We start from the raw sequence: 18340 nt of genomic DNA, 5'->3' as shown, positions 1-18340 counted from the left end.
TACAATCCAAGAACAACAATGTTCTTGATTCTACAAATATATACAAATCAAATCCAATATAATGATCTAGCTTTTGTTTGTCTAATGATCTAATTACCGAATAACAAATATATGTCCTATGAATATACAAGAATTAAATTGGGCATTATAACATTTCTACGGTGAGAAAATAAATGGATATTCAATGTGCCTGAGCTTCTCTATAATTCTTTGTTTCTTATTTCACCAGCTCTCGTGAGAGAGAAGATGAACAGCACAATACAATTTTTGATTGTTGATTATTTATTCTTGTGCTTATGTAGTGTAGGCTTTATATCAATGTTTATTACGTGGCTAAATATTAGCCAAGTAAATAAATTCATCAACCAATAAAGTTGTGGCTCAGAGAACATGCTTCCTAGGACTCATTTCTTCACTTGCGGGTACCAGGAGGGGTTTTCCACTTGTATGAATTCTCCAACTCCTAAGTTGTGACCTTGAAGCCCCTTGGAAGGCTTACTTGCGATCACTAGGGGTTCTTGCACCCTTAATTGCGCACACAAGGCTCCAGGGAGATTTGCCTTCGCATATTATTCATTCATCAAGTGACCTGCGACCCCTTTGCTTCTCTTGGAGTCTAACTGGCGACTAGAAGCTGGGGAAGGTTTTTGCCTTTAATATTTGAGCTACTAGAATCTAAGTTGTGACCTTAGGAGTCCCTTGGCTCTTTACTTGAGACCATAGCATGCTTATATGGCTAACTTGCGACTGGAAACTCCCTTGGAAGCTTTGAATCAGATGTGATGGATTTTCTCTCTCATCCTTATTCTAAGTGGCGACCCAAGCTCCCTTTGGGAGTGTTAGTTGCGACCTTATCTCCCCTTGGGAATGTTAGTTGTGACCCTAGCCCCCCTTAGAGGTGTTAGTTGCGACTACAAGGAACAAGAAGCATTTCTGAGATAGTTTCTTTTCCCATTTCTTCCCTGTTTCTCCTACTAGCTCAAAACCAACTCTGGTACTTAGATTTTGAGCTATACTTTAAGGTTATTTCTCTTATTAAGCAATAAAGTGGCTATGGTGACTCCTACTACAAGGTAGTGGTCACTTTGACTTAACTTCTGTAGAACACTTTAACCCTTAAACTGTCCCCTCTTCAAGTCTTCTCTCTGAGTCTTCGTATGAACCATATATCCTGAATATCCAGATACAAATACTCACTTAATAATCTATCTAATGATAGTACTTAGTTTCCTTTCATGGATCACTGACACCTAGTGCAATGGTCTGGTTTACAGGTGACTAGTTCCGCTCTCTAGCCTTCATACTATAATCTTCTCAAATCATTGTTAAGCTTATAAAAAGCTTATCGCTTCGAACACTGATTGTCAATAAACAATTGTACTTTCTTTGGAATCTTCTTCGGTACTTAGACAACATCTTCATTGTAACTATAATCTTGAATACTTCATTCAATGTTCTTCACTGACGCTTGAACATATAAATGAACTTCTTTCAGTGAGTATAACTTCAAGACTGCAGTTGTCTTCTTTAACCTTTGTCTATACCCTGTCTTCAATTCTTCAGATTCCTGTATTTCGAATACTGTCTATCTTCAATCAATGCCAATACACTGAAATCTTCTGATGATACTTTTACACTGAATCTTCAACACATACGAAATCTTGTAAGTCTTTAACCTTTATTCTTCACCGAGGCATGAACATATTAATGAACTTCTTTCAGTGACCTGTAAACAAACTTCAAGCCTTCTTCAAATCTTTTGATTCTTTGTATTTTCATTGTCTTCATTTCTTCCTGATTTCTTGTGTAGACGTAGTATTATTTACCTGTCTAGCTCTAGTGTTGATCTAACGTTGAGTTATCACGTCTACTGTTCATACAACTTCACAATCTCACCAACAAACAGTAAACCCCAAAAATAAATATAATATGTGCAAAAGCACGCACAACGAGTCATAACGTGTAACACGTAATAAACGCACTTTGACACGTGTCCAAAATTGCTTATAATCTCATATAAATGCATTTAAAACACGTAACAAATATCCGAAAAAATATGTTGGTCCTTACAGGACCACATACAATTCTATCACATGTTAAATCATGGCCAACAGTATTTTAAATATTAATAAACACATAATAATTCATTTAAAATGTAGGAAAATAACTGTTAAATACTATATTTGCATGTTTTCACAATTCACCCGCTACGAGAGTGAACCCGGATAAAAATCAAATATACTTTTGACGTAGATAAAATTATCCACTCGATCCCCAACTTGTAAAATAAATTCAATTTGCCGATGTCGATCAAACAATCGGCTTTTAAATCAAAATTTTGAAAATAGTAAAAATAATTAAAAACTTTCACAAGAACGCAAGGATCGATACAAAATATCAATTAGCACATTAATCCAGTTAAATACACCAATTCATTACACTGGAATAAAATATCCATAATTTTATTACTCCCGCTTTAGAAAATAACACAAAACACTCAAATAATATTAATAACTATTCCTGAAAATCTAGGATATTACAATTTATTCAGGGGAGGCTATACTCTTTTTCTTCGTCAAGGTTTTTATCCCACTAGGTTTTCCTTGCAAGGTTTTAACGATATAGTCAATCTTTACAATAACTCATATTCGACAATAAGGGGGAGTGTTGTAATAAGAACAAGAAATGATTATCAAATGGCACAAATCTATGTTTATCTAGATGAAAGAAAGATGCACTGTAATTACCAATACACGGAGGAGGAACATGTTATAAATTAATAAATGATGTACCAAGTAAAATCCAAATTTACAGCAAGCATTCATACTAGAAGTGGTTATCCAGTTTTCCCTATAAATAGTTACTTGTTAACTAAAGTACCTCATATGAGAATAATATTATCAATACATTTCCTTTTCTTTATATATCTCTATTAATTTCCTTACAATAATATTGTTGGCCTCACTTTATCAGCACGAGTCTCTGCCGGACCTTATAGAAAAATATGGTTTATTTTACTCGACGAAGGAGAACTCTCAGTCCGAGCTTATACTCGAGAAAAGGAAGATACAATCGGTCCTGTCAGACAAAGGAGCCCGAGTCTTTGCCAACTGAAATGTGGTTCAATAAGAAGTACGACTTAATTTTATTCACAAATCTCTATCACCTAAAGTTTGTCCAACAAAAGAGGAACATTTTAAATTTAATCATTTGATTCTAAATATTATTTTTACATATTTATATTACTGTTTAAATACTATAAAGATGGTTATGCCGTCAAGTATACCCAAAAGTTTTCTGGCTGGCTATGCCATCGTAACTTTTGTATTATTTATATCATATATGTTATTGTTTGGAAATAATTGTTTAAATATTTATATGACGCATTATATCATGTTTTAATATCTATTTTACATCCAGAATGGCAAATATTGCAAAACTAGAGTTTGTTGCATTGGATCTGTCTGGGGATATTTATTTATCTTGGGTGCTCAATGCGGAATTACATCTTAGTTCCAACGGGCTAAAAGACACCATAGAATCAGGAAAAACCCCAACTGTTGAACAAAATGCCAAAGCTATCATTTTTTTAGATACCACATCCATGAAAATATGATATCTGAATACATGATTGTCAAAAACCCGCTTACCCTTGGACCAATCTCAAAGATAGGATCGATCACCAAAAACTTGTCTATTTGCCATATGGCCGCTATGAATGGATAAATATAAGGTTGCAAGATTTTAAATATATCGCTGAATATAATTCTACTTTGTTCAAAACTGATCTTGTGTGGTGAAAATATTACTGATGCTGACATGATAGAAATGACCCTCTCAATCTTTCACCCCAACACTATGATTCTGACATAATATTATAGGGAGCGCAATTTTTGAAAGTATAGCGAGTTGATATCTCTTCTTCTTGTCGCTGAAAAGAATAATGAGTTGTTACTGAAAAATCATCAAATACGTCCCACGGGCTTTGCTCTGTGGATAGGCTTTTCCCATTTATATGAAGTACATAACATGTCAATATAGAAGAATGAGCATGAGAAAGGGCATAGAGGAAGACGAGGTTATAGACGAAATCATGGGCGTGGAAACTTTTGAGGCCGGTTTCGAAATCATTATAACTCTTGCCACGTGAAGTGGCAGCGTGATGATTATAACAACTCTGGCCACCAGAAGTGGAAACATGGAGTGCCAAATAAAAGGAAGGTATCACAAGAAGAAGATACTAGGGATATATGTCTCATATGTGGGGCTCATGGGCATTTGTGACGTACTTGTTGCACACCTAAACATCTTGTTGATCTTGTTTTAATATTCTGCTTTCATGTACTTGTTTTATTTTCTTGTATTATGTACATTGTTTGCATTAATAAAATTATTGTTCACTTATATGTACACAATATATATATATAGGAGAAATATGCATTGCTGATTGCGCAACCACTCACACAATATTACAAAATCAGAAATATTTCTCACAGTTGACTAAAATCAACTCACATGTTTGGACGATTTTGGGCACATCAAATATAATAGAAAGTTTTGGAAAAGCCAGTTTATACTACCAAATGAGACACAAATTCATATACATGATGCTCTATATTCTAGCAAATCCACTAGGAATCTTCTGAGTTTTAAAGATATTCGTCTTAGTGGTTTACACGTAGGAACCACTAGTGAAAATGAAAAAAAGAATATCTCCTTATCAGCTCAACTGTTTCAGACAATAAGAATATCTTAGAAAAATTACAATCAATCTCCTATGGATTATATGCTGCCGATATTAAAGTCATCGAGTCTCACAATGTCACCACTCCCAAAGTCATACACCGAAAATCAGTCACCCTTTGGCATGAACGACTTGGTCATCAAGGAGTATCCATGATGCGTCGTATTAAAGAAAATTCTATAGGAAATCCTTTTAAGAATCAAAAGGTCATACCACGTGATGAACTTCCTTGTTCAACATGTTATTTGGGAAAACTTATTGTTCGACCATCTCCAGTTAAACTTCAAAATGAGTTCCAAAATTTCTTAGAAAAAATTCAAGGTGATATATGTGGTCCTATTCATCCATCATCCAGACCATTTAGATATTTCATGATTCTAATCAATGCTTCAACTAGATGGTCTCATGTATATCTACTCTCGACCAGAAATACAGCATTTGCCAACCTTTTGGCTCAGATAATCAAATTATGATCCCAATTTCCCGATATTCCTATTAAATCAATTCGACTAGATAATGCCGCTGAATTTGCATCTTCTACTTTCAATAATTAGTGTATGTCAGTAGGAATCTCTGTTGAACACCCTGTAGCTCACGTGCATACATAAAATTGTAAGGCATATATCATAGCCTATTTGTATATTCGAGGATTTAACTCAACTCAAATAAGAATGTAATAAGTAAATAGTGGATCTACCGTCAAAGAGATCTCGCAAAGTAACATCTGTCAAAGGATTCAGAAACAAGGTTGATCTACAGACTTGAGGAATTAATTCACTAGAAGAAGTTCAAGAAATTGATCAAGCCTCAGTGATACAAATCAAGATTGTGGATTTATTCAAGTGACATAGATCTCGTCAGGGTATCAATTAATTATAGGGATTTAATCTGAAGAAAATCAAGTATCAAAGTCAAGACATGAAGAAACGTCACGGAAGTTAGTCACTCATGAACCAGACAGTACATCGAGTGTCAACATTGAAGTGGTGGAATTGATTCATAATTTTCAGTGATTTTCAGAAGATTTGTAGAAGAATGGTTGCTGCTCAAGATTAGTATTAATTCTCTATTAATTAAGTCATATAATTTAATTAAGAAAATAAATTATATCTGCAAAGATTAATTTATTGATTAATTGAATTAATTGGTTAATTAATTTTGAATTGGTATTATGCATTTTTCAGAAATGATTTTGAATTAATATTCAAGATTAAATCAGCAAGACAAATATTTGAACTAGTATGACAATTGGATTGTCATACTGAAAGTCTTTCCAAGCCAGTTTCAATAGTCTCATCGAAAGTTACACTTGGAGGAGGATTGTCTTGCTAGTTCATTCTGATAGTCTTGCCAGTTCATTCTGATAGTCTTGTTAGTTCATTTGATAGTCTTGCCGAAAGTCATGCTAGCTCAACTGATTGTCATACCGAAAGTTTTTGTAGTTCAACAGATTGTCTTACTAGCTCAAGGGAATTGTCATAGCAGCTATAGGATTGTCATTCCAGTTCAATGAGAGTCTGTTGATTGATTTAAAAAGAACAGAAGCAGCATACATTCATTTTTATCCACACAGAACACAAGTCAACAAAACCAAGAACACAGCAAAAAGAAAAGAAGCAGAAGCAATATTTCATTTTCTCTGCTAATTCAAGATCATCAATTTCTAGTTTGTAAAGTTAAATCCAAACCACTAGAAATCATTATCTTGTTCTTGTGTAACTATCTAGCGGATCAAAATCCCTAGAACTTAATCTCAAATTGCGTTTAGCATTTGAATCTTTTTATTACAAAAATAGAAAAAGTTCATGTCGAATTTATTCTAGATTGTGATAATTAATTTGAGATTAATTCCTTGTAATCGATACAGTTGTTGTAACACCTTTCAAGTTTAATAATATTCTTATTTAACTTGAATTTTGTTTCATATTTTTATTCCGCATTTAATTCGATTATTCGGTACTATTTGTATTCAACCCCCCCTTCTACAAATACATTGGGACCTAACAAAAATAGTTTAGCAAGCATTCATACTAGAAGTGGTTATCCAATTTTCCCTATAAATAGTTACTTGTTAACTGATGTACCTCACATTTATTTCTCTTTATACATCTCTATTAGTTTCCTTACAATAATATTGTTGACCTCACTTTATTTATTACTAAAAGATATAACACATATCATGGGCCTGTTTGGCCACCACAAATAAGTGGTTTATTTATTTATAAGTCCGTAAGTACTTATCGACGAGTGTTTGCTAATCTAACTTATAAAATAAATTTACAACTTATAAGCTGATAAGTTGAATATTAGTAAGGACGTACTTTTTCTCAACTTATTTTGATTTTTCGTTTTTTACTAACTTTAATTTTTATAATATATGTTTATAAATGTTTTTCTATTTTTAAATTCACAAATTAAGATAATTGTATCTAAGAATTATTTATTTTTCATTTATTTCAGTAAAAAAAATTCTCACACATTTATTCTTCTTAAATAGCACATGTAGAAAATAAACAATCATTATAGCTAAATATCGTAATTAAATTTGTTTTTATAAAAGTGTTTTTAATAATTATTATTATTTTATTTTAAGTTATTTTAAAATTAAGTTTTCAATCGGTTTATTAAATTTTCCTCTTTTCGTTCCTTTTAAGTTGTCACATTTCACTTTTGTACAATTAAATTGATCAAGATTTGAATGGAGTGTATTAATATTTTACAGTTGAATAAAATTAAAAAAATAATATCATAGGAAAGAACATTAAATCTATTTTTATATATTCAGTTTTTTAAAATACCGTAAGAGTAATTATTAATCTTTGATAAAAAAAATAATTAATTTGACCACTAAAAATGAAACTATGACAACTAAAAATAGATAAAGTGAGTTTTTTATTCATGTATTCAATTATTATATTAAAATCTTGATTTTTTTTTTAAAATAAGTATAACTTAAGTTATGATTTAGCAAACAGTTTAACAACTTATAAGTGACTTATACATAAAATTATCCAAAAGCCCAATGAGGACACTCATTGACTATAGGAGGAGGCCTTCCGTCCAGGCATACCCCGGGAGGTCTCTAACCACGGACACCGCCTTCCTGTAGATGTACTAAGGAAAGAGTTCTTCAATAGAGTACCTGCATCAAATAGGTTAATAATAATAATCTCCATTTTCCTTGAATCTGTTAGGGCGAAAACACGCGCTAATATTCACGCAAGTATACGCGTTCGCAAGTAATATAGAATACTTTCTACTTCGTTCCCTCAGAGACTCAGACTAAATTATTGTCTAATTAAACTCACTCACCAATGTATGATTACTTCTCAATGTTAAGATACTAACACTTAAAATTGTTGATTAAATATTAACTATAATTAACTACTTAATTAATCACTTAACTAACACTTCAATTTATCAATAATAAAACACTCATGAGATCACAACTTCATTATTACTTCCTTCTATAGCCATTGTTATTACCTTTAGCATGTGACAGTGATGATATTAATCGAATAACACGAAACTGATAAAAGCCAACTTTCATTGTACTAATACCATTCTACCAAGCATCCACAATTAAGATAGAAGTTGAATAGTCATCAATTATGTTGAGTTCCCATATGTCTACAGAAATTGACAACACAACGATTTAAGCACAAGTTATTCCTTTTGATTACATAGGGCAAATAAAACTGTTAGAGTTACCCACTAATCATGCACAACGTACATGAACCTATGCTAGCATGGCAAGTTCTAAATCTCAAGATCCACCGTCGCTTCACAAGAGATTAACACCCTATCTTATATGTTCGCGACGCACATAAGACGAATACGCACAACCAATACTAGATATCATGCAATCATCACACACTAAAGTATTAAACAATTAACTAAAGAATTCCATAATAAATCCGTTGCAACCCCATGATCACGATTAGCCCACAATAGCACTTATCGTCATCATGGGTTCATATGAAATCATGATAAACAAACACAAGAGAATAATAACTAAACTAATTATATTAAAACAGAGTACGTCACAAGAGTAAATAAGTTCAAAGTAAGAAAACTAGCATCCAACGTTACAACGAAACAAGAATCACAAGAAGATATGCTTCCTCTTCGTTGCGATGTGCTAAATCGGTCTTCTTCCTTATCTCCTTCGCTCCTTGCGTAAAAACAGAATCTTCTTCAATCCACACTTGTGAAAACGTCTCAAATCTACTTATATAATAGTCCCATAAAACTCAGATTACATAGAAGTGGAAACCAAACAGAAGTAGAAGTCCTAAAATAATTTGTCTTTTTTCCCGACCCTGCGCGGCCGCTCAGCCTAGCTGAGCGGGCGCTCAGCTTGCTGCGCGGCCGCTCAGCAATGCTGAGCGGGCACTCAGACCTCTACTGGAAAAATTCTGATTTTGCTCCGTTTCTTCGCCGTAATCTGCCCGTTTCTTTCCTCTCGCAATGGTGAACACATGCCAAGGCTTATTCTTGATGATTCCTCCCCCGAAATGCAACTAAAACCCTGAAATGCATAAACACTAGAAAAACGCATCAAATACACAAAATACTTGATTTCAAGACACCAATTTAAGCCATTTTAAGACGCTCTAAGTGGTATAAAATGCCACTTATCACACCCCCAAACTTAAATCGATGCTTGTCCTCAAGCGTCACAGACTTAAAAACAAATAAAAATATGCATGAATGCAATCTATATAAAAATGCAGCGATCCCCCTTACTACAGTTAATCAACCAAATTGCCACATCCCAACGAATGCAGTTAGACAACTAAAGATCAATAAACTCATGCAAACGGACATACAGCCAGAAACGTGGTGTATGCAAATGCTTAACAGATATGCTTCGGAACTAGACCAATTACTATGACTAGACTATCCTCAAGGCAATCCTACGATTATACAAAGAATAAAAAATTCTAGGCACAAAGTGATATACAACACTACAAGAACTCTGGAGCTTACTACGGAATCGTGCTTTTTATTTACAACTCAAATGCTTATTTGACCGTGCAATGAGTGAGGTCCACAAAAGACTTATACAATGGTATCCATGTAACGAGCGTTAGGTTAGCGGATCCCAGACTCTAAAAGCCTTAGGTCACTAGGCACAAAGTCCCCTAAGAACTTAATAACTCGAATACCAAAGAGCCCACTCTTGATCAATTATGCAATTTTTTTTTAACTTCTGAGCAAGTGCGTTTCGCTCCATCTTGCTTAACCCTAGACTACTCGCACCATATGCGAGCCGGCTACTAGCCATTTGACGCCTAGCCACAACTAGCAACAACTTCCATATTTTTTTTCTCCAAAATTTTTTCTTTTTCATGCCTTTATCACTAAGAACCCATAATCTAATTCTAAGCATAATAAATAGATTTACCTTGAAAACAACCAAATCATAACAACAATCTAGCCCTTACGCATTCTCTAAGACTTAGTGGACTTACAATTGTTTCTAGCATGCATATCAACCTACACAACTTAATATCACTTTAATGTTATCACTCTACTCGCATCAATATCACAATTCAGTCGATAAATCATTGCAAAAGGGATCATGGTAAATGCATGAGCTACATGACATTCATAACAAAAAAAAACTATATGGCATAAATTATGCAACTATATGAACTAAACTATCATGAATATGCAACTAAATGACACACACACAATATTCCTTAACTACCACCCCCAAACTAAAAATCTTCACTGTCCTCAGTGAAAGTAGTAGAAAGGAACACAGGGTATACCTACTCGGAGTCATCATCATCATCACCCTCAGTGGGTGGAGTATCAGGCGGCGGGTATGCAGAGTCCTCACCAAAAACTGGCCACTGGATATCAGCTCCAAGGCCTCGAAAAGCAGTCCCTAACGCAAGGGTGAGCTCCTGAGCAAACCTGCTCTGCATCTCATACATGGCATCCATCCGCCGTGAAAGCCTCCTATACTGGGCATCAACCATCCCAGCACCCTCCTGAGCTCTCGAAGAACCAGCCTGATCACGCCCTGGCCTAGCCATAGTAGCACCTCGTGCTGGACGCCCTCCTGGAAGATGATAACCCGGCCCATGCTCCTCAGGCTCACCACCGGTCCACTCCTGCATCCCATTCAGAGTGCCAGAATCAATCGGAGCTGCTGGCAACTGCAACTGCTCATGAGCCGGCCAGTTCACTCCCACTGCTCGGCATAGCTTCGTAACCGTAGATGCATAAGGGATGTTCATATGCTTCGCTCCCCTCAAAAACTTCAGAATTCCTTGGTAGATAAACTCACCAAGGTCCACATAGTATTCCTCATTCAGAATTCCCCACAACAACTGTGCTCTCTCAACTGTGACCTCATGTGCATGCGAAGAAGGCAAAATATTAGCACAAATAAATGCATTCCATGCACGGGCATACCTGTTCATGGCGATCGCCGGAAAGTGACGATACTCATTAGTGCCGGTCCTGCAGGTCCAAACTGTGCCCGGTCGACAGAGAGTCGCACAAATCAAATCCAAGTCAAAATCCTCAGCAGTCTTTTCATTCCAGTTCTCCTCCTCGGGCTTCCTCTCTCGCTGTCCAATCACACGGTGAATTGCCGCAGGATGATAATCAACCGTCAGCCCTCGGACCACAGAAAACCCATTCTTTTCGGCCTTCGCGTTCGCGTAGAACTCGCGAACAACGCTCATCGGTACCGCTTCGGGTGACTCACAAAAAACTATCCACCCCTTCTCTGCAATCATGGGCAGCAACTCACCATCCCTCCCCGATGGTAAAAACCCCCTCTCCTTCAGAATCGGCTTCCCCAACAGCCTAGTGTACTCCTCCTCCACGGCTCTGTCAGTTAACCGAGGCCTTGCAGCAGTACCCCTCGATGAATCAACAGTAGGAACTGTGCTGCTGCTGTCAATAGTGCGTGCTCTCTTGGGTGCCATTGATTCGTGAATAAAAGTGTGTAAGAACTGATTTTTGATGTTTGTGAGAGGGTGTAAGTGTAGGAAATTTTGTGGGAGATATGTAGGATAGGTGTATGTATATATAGGGTGTGGATTAGATTAGGGTTTGGAAATTAAGGGGTAACATGATGGGGTAGTGGGAACAAATCGTTGGTTTATGGGCTAAAACTGTTTTTGTGTTTTTTTTTTTCTGAACTGTAAAAAAAATAATTCTGGTACTCGACCCCTGAGCGGTCGCTCAGCAAAACTGAGCGGGCGCTCAGCTTGCTGCGCGGTCGCTCAGCAAAGCTGAGCGGGCGCTCAGCTTGCTGCGCGGTCGCTCAGCAAAGCTGAGCGGGCGCTCAGGGGGTCACTGGAATTTTTTTTTTCAGCCCCTGTTTTCTGATTTTTTTGTGTTTTTGGATAGGTTATTAACTTCTAAGGGTTCCTGTAACAACAATTCATGGGTTGCCTCCCACGCAGCGCTTCTTTTTCGTCATTAGCTTGACGTTTCGTACCCTTCTCAAGTAGTCAACAAAATGGCACTAACCACTTCTCGGTTTGCCATGTCCCCATAGTAGTGCTTCAACCGCTGACCGTTAACCTTGAATGCTTGGTCCGGATCATTCTCAAAAATTTCCACCGCTCCATGTGGAAACACAGTTTTGACAATAAAAGGTCCAGACCACCTTGATTTCAACTTCCCAGGAAAAAGTCGGAGCCGAGAGTTGAATAAGAGAACTTGTTGCCCTGGCACAAATAACTTTGGATGTAGCTTCCTATCGTGCCACCTCTTCACCTTTTCCTTATACATTTTGTTATTTTCGTACGCTTGAAGTCGAAATTCATCAAGTTCATTAAGCTGAAGCATTCTTTTCTTACCAGCTGCATCTAAATCCAGGTTCAACTTCTTCAATGCCCAGTAGGCCTTATGCTCAAGCTCCGCAGGTAGATGACATCCCTTACCGTACACCAACTGAAACGGTGACATCCCAAGTGGAGTTTTATATGCTGTTCTGTAAGCCCAAACAGCTTCATCGAGCTTTAAAGACCAATCCTTCCTTGATGGACAAACAACCTTCTCTAGAATGCGCTTTATCTCTCTGTTAGACACTTCCGCTTGACCATTTGTTTGCGGATGATAGGCAGTAGCTACTCGATGATTCACATTATAATGCTGCATCATAGAAGTGAACTTACGGTTGCAAAAATGCGATCCTTCATCACTTATGATTACCCGAGGTGTTCCAAACCTTGTTAAAATTTGCTTATAAAGAAAATTTAGCACTGCCTTTGCATCATTTGTCGGTAAAGCTTTAACTTCGACCCATTTTGAGACATAATCGACTGCCAGCAAGATGTACTGATTATTGCAAGATGAGATAAAAGGCCCCATGAAATTGATTCCCCACACATCAAAGACCTCGACTTTAAGCATCACATTTAATGGCATCTCATCCTTCCTTGACAAATTTCTCACTCTTTGGCAACGATCACACCTTAAAACAAACTGATGAGCATCCTTGAACAAAGTAGGCCAGAAAAAGCCTGCTTGCAGAATACGAGCTGCCGTCTTCTCACCACCATAGTGTCCACCATAAACCGTGGAATGGCAGTCTCGTAATATACCCTCCGTCTCACAGAACGGGATACATCTCCTGATGATCTGGTCAGCTCCCTGTCTAAACAAATATGGTTCATCCCATATATACCACTTCACCTCATGCAGAAACTTCTTCTTTTGAGCGGATGTCAAATTAGGAGGCATTATATTGCTGACGAGATAGTTTACAATATCTGCAAACCATGGTTCTTCCTCCTGAATTGTAAACAACTGCTCATCCGGAAAAGATTCATTGATTAACGTCCTATCTTGTGAAGTAGAATCGGGATTCTCCAACCTAGAGAGATGGTCAACTACTTGATTCTCAGTACCTTTTCTATCCTTGATCTCTAACTCAAATTCCTGAAGTAAAAGCACCCAACGAATGAGTCTCGGCTTCGAATCCTTCTTGGAAACCAGATAGCGAATAGCTGCATGATCAGTGAATATTGTTACTTTCGTACCAAGCAGATAAGATCGAAATTTCTCAAAACCAAAGACTATAGCCAAAAGTTCCTTCTCAGTAGTGGTGTAGTTCAATTGGGCACCATTTAAAGTCTTACTCGCATAGTAGACCACATGGAAGAGATTTTTCTTGCGCTGTCCCAGAACTGCACCTACCGCATAATCACTTGCATCACACATCATCTCAAACGGTTCTGTCCAATCTGGTGCTGTAATAACTGGTGCAGTGATCAAACTCTTTTTGAGAGTCTCGAATGCTGCCAAACATTCATCATCAAATTTGAAAGGCACATCTTTCTCAAGCAAATTGCACAACGGCTTAGATATCTTTGAAAAGTCCTTGATGAATCGCCGATAAAAACCCGCATGACCAAGAAAACTACGGATTCCTTTCACAGAATTAGGTGGGGGAAGATTTTCAATGACTCCCACCTTGGCCTTGTCCACCTCCAGACCCTTGCTAGAGACCTTATGCCCAAGGATAATGCCTTCACGCACCATAAAATGACATTTCTCCCAATTGAGCACCAAATTAGTTTCTACGCATCTTTTGAGTACAGCGCGCAGATTATTCAAACATTCATCATATGAGTGTCCAAAGACTGAGAAGTCATCCATGAACACTTCGACGTTATTTCCAATCATGTCAGAGAATATAGCCATCATACATCTCTGAAAGGTGGCCGGGGCGCCACATAACCCAAACGAAACTCTGCGAAAAGCAAACGTGCCAAATGGACAAGTGAAGGTAGTCTTTTCCTGATCCTCTGGTGCAATACAAATCTGATTATACCCGGAATAACCATCCAGAAGACAAAAATACTCATGACCCGCCAATCTGTCAAGCATCTGATCAATAAATGGAAGAGGGAAGTGATCCTTCCTTGTGGCTTTGTTCAATTTTCTATAATCCATGCATACTCTCCATCCTGTAACTGTTCGAGTAGGGATGAGCTCATTCTTTTCATTTGCGACCACAGTGATACCTCCCTTCTTAGGTACACATTGTACGGGGCTCACCCACGAGCTGTCAGAAATAGGATAAATGATGCCTGCATCTAGCCATTTCAGAATTTCTTTCTTCACCACCTCCTTCATGATGGGATTCAGTCTTCGCTGCTGTTCCACAGTTGGCTTACTACCTTCCTCTAGCAGAATTTTATGCATACAATATGAAGGACTTATCCCCTTGATGTCTGCTATGGTCCATCCTATAGCCGATTTGAATTCTCTCAAAATCTTTAAGAGCTTGTCTTCCTCACTACCTGAAAGGTCAGATGAAATAATAACAGGTAACGTAGATGAATCACCTAAAAAAGCATACCTCAAGTGCTCAGGTAATGGCTTGAGCTCCAAGGTAGGTGCTTCCTCTATTGATGGTTTGAGCTTCCCTTCAGCGTTCTTAAGGTCAGAAGTACCAAGAGATTCAAATGGTATGTCCAGCTTTCACTTCCAGGGAGAAGCGTTCAGATATTGTAATTGCTCGTTGCTATCTTCATCATCGCTGTCAAAATCCCCCACTAAGGCCTTTTCCAATGCATCAGACATTAGCATGTGATCGAGTTCCGAAGTAACCGCAGAATCAATCATATCCAATTTTAAACACTCCTCATCTTCTGTAGGGAATTTCATTGCCTTGAATACGTTGAAGGTCACATCCTGATCTTGGACCCGCATAGTAAGTTCCCCTTTTTGCACATCTATCAAGGTACGGCCAGTAGCCAAGAAAGGCCTTCCCAAGATTATGGGAATCTTCTTATCTTCCTCAAAATCCAGAATAACAAAATCTGCTGGAAAGAAGAGCTTATCCACCTTGACGAGCACATCCTCAACTATGCCCCTTGGGTAAGTAATGGAACGGTCATCCAATTGTAGTGACATGTATGTGGGTTTTGGATCAGGCAGATCCAGCTTTTTAAAGATCGACAACGGCATCAGATTAATGCTTGCTCCCAAATCACAAAGGCACTTGTCAAAAGTCAGATTGCCAATGGTGCAAGGAATGGTGAAGCTTCCTGGATCTTTCAGTTTTGGTGGTAACTTTTGCTGCAGAACAGCGCTGCATTCTTCTGTGAGAGCAACGGTTTCAAGGTCATCCAGTTTCACCTTCCTTGAAAGAATAGTCTTCATAAACTTCGCATAACTGGGCATTTTTTCCAGAGCCTCAGCGAAAGGTATATTGATGTGAAGTTTCTTGAATACCTCCAGAAAATTCCCGAACTGTCTATCCAGCTTTTGTTGCTGCAATCTCTTAGGAAAAGGTGGTGGAGGATAGAGCTGTTTCTCCCCTGTATTAGCCTCAGGCAGAGTGTGTTCAACAGTAGTCTTCCTTGGTTCCGCCACTTTCTCCTTTTGATTAGATTCTTCACCTCTAATTTCAGCTTCTACTTCTTTTGCCTTTTCAGCATCAGCTACTTTTCCAGACCTTAAGGTAATAGCCTTGACGTGCTCTTTAGCTTCCTTCCTGCCTGGTACTTCCGTGTCACTAGGAAGAGTGCCAGGTTGACGATTGAGCACTGCATTGGCTAATTGACCGATTTGATTTTCCAAGGTCTTGATAGAAACCGCCTGACTCTTGCACAACAGCTTAAGTTCCTCAAAATCAGCACTAGTAGGTGCAGCTGCACTTCCCTGTTGAGGATATGATTGACTTGTAGCATACTGCTGTGGTTGCTGGAATCCAGGTGGGTTAAACTGTTTACTCACTCCTTGCTGATATGGTGGCTGAATAGCATTCTGATTATTCCCCCAGCTGAAATTTGGATGATTTCTGTTGTTAGGATGATAGGTCACTGGCACAGGCTGCTGTTGTCGCTGATAATTATTCACATACTGAACAGATTTGTTGACAAGAGAACACTGATCCGTAGCATGAGAACCTGCACAAAGCTCACAAACCATAGCTATTTGATTAACTCCATACGTAGCCAGAGAATCAACCTTCATTGATAGCGCTTGGAGCTGGGCTGCAATAGCGGTGGCTGCATCAACTTCCAGAATACCTGCTACCTTGCCTGACGTCATCCTCTGAGTTGGGTTTTGATGCTCATTTGCGGCCATCGTCTCTATAAGATTATACGCCTCAGTATAGCTTTTAGCCCATAAGGCGCCTCCAGCTGCTGCATCGAGCATGGGCCGAGATTGGGCCCCCAAACCATTATAGAAACCAGTGATCACCATCCAATCCGGCATTCCATGATGTGGACATTTTCTCAACATTTCCTTGTAGCGTTCCCAAGCCTCGCACATAGATTCTGTAGGTTGCTGCGCAAACTGAGTAAGAGCACTCCTCATAGCAGCAGTCTTTGCCATCAGATAAAACTTCACCAGAAACTTTTGCGCAAGATCTTGCCACGTAGTGATGGACCCAGCTGGTTCAGAATGTAACCAGTCTTTAGCCTTGTCCCTCAGTGAAAATGGGAAAAGCCTCAACTTGATAGCCTCATCAGTCACGCCATTATACTTAAAAGTGCTGCAGATCTCGACAAAATTCCTTATGTGCATGTTGGGGTCTTCAGTTGCCGCTCCTCCAAAAGAAACAGAATTCTGCACCATCTGAATAGTGCCTGGCTTGATTTCAAAGGTGTTAGCTTGAATAGCCGGATGAAGGATGCTTGACTGAATGTCATCAATTTTAGGCCGAGAAAAATCCATAAGAGCTGGATCAGCTTGAACAATACGATCTCCCATGTTTACTGGTTTTTTCTGCTCAGTTCCTGAATCCGAATCCTCAAAATCTAACTTCTCCGGAATATCAAGAACTTCGTCTGTCTCCTCAGCTATATCTAAAGTCCTCTTGCGAGCACGAGAACGAGTTTGCATAAACGCTTGCTAAAGTACCTGAAACACAACCGGAAGAAATAAGTAACTACTATGTCCTAATCACCGAGTCCTAATGACCAATGATGGTAAGTACATAAACTAAACAAATACGCCGAGTCCCCGGCAGCGGCGCCAAAAACTTGTTAGGGCGAAAACACGCGCTAATATTCACGCAAGTATACGCGTTCGCAAGTAATATAGAATACTTTCTAGTTTGTTCCCTCAGAGACTCAGACTAAATTATTGTCTAATTAAACTCACTCACCAATGTATGATTACTTCTCAATGTTAAGATACTAACACTTAAAATTGTTGATTAAATATTAACTATAATTAACTACTTAATTAATCACTTAACTAACACTTCAATTTATCAATAATAAAACACTCATGAGATCACAACTTCATTATTACTTCCTTCTATAGCCATTATTATTACCTTTAGCATGTGACAGTGATGATATTAATCGAATAACACGAAACTGATAAAAGCCAACTTTCATTGTACTAATCCATTCTACCAAGCATCCACAATTAAGATAGAAGTTGAATAGTCATCAATTATGTTGAGTTCCCATATGTCTACAGAAATTGACAACACAATGATTTAAGCACAAGTTATTCCTTTTGATTACATAGGGCAAATAAAACTGTTAGAGTTACCCACTAATCATGCACAACGTACATGAACCTATGCTAGCATGGCAAGTTCTAAATCTCAAGATCCACCGTCGCTTCACAAGAGATTAACAC

General features: G+C 37.9%; 1 non-coding gene across 1 annotated transcript; it reads left to right on the top strand.

The window, feature by feature from the left end:
- Positions 1-16955: 16955 nt before the first annotated feature.
- On the top strand, positions 16956-17062 carry LOC141675575 (small nucleolar RNA R71). Its single transcript, XR_012556220.1, has one exon. It is a non-coding gene; the product is annotated as a small nucleolar RNA R71 (small nucleolar RNA).
- Positions 17063-18340: the final 1278 nt, after the last annotated feature.

This window comes from Apium graveolens, chromosome 7 (genome assembly GCF_009905375.1).
Source record: "Apium graveolens cultivar Ventura chromosome 7, ASM990537v1, whole genome shotgun sequence".
Taxonomy (NCBI): Eukaryota; Viridiplantae; Streptophyta; class Magnoliopsida; order Apiales; family Apiaceae; genus Apium; species Apium graveolens.
Note: the sequence above shows the minus strand (reverse complement) of the source record. Positions and strands in the feature narration are given on the sequence as shown.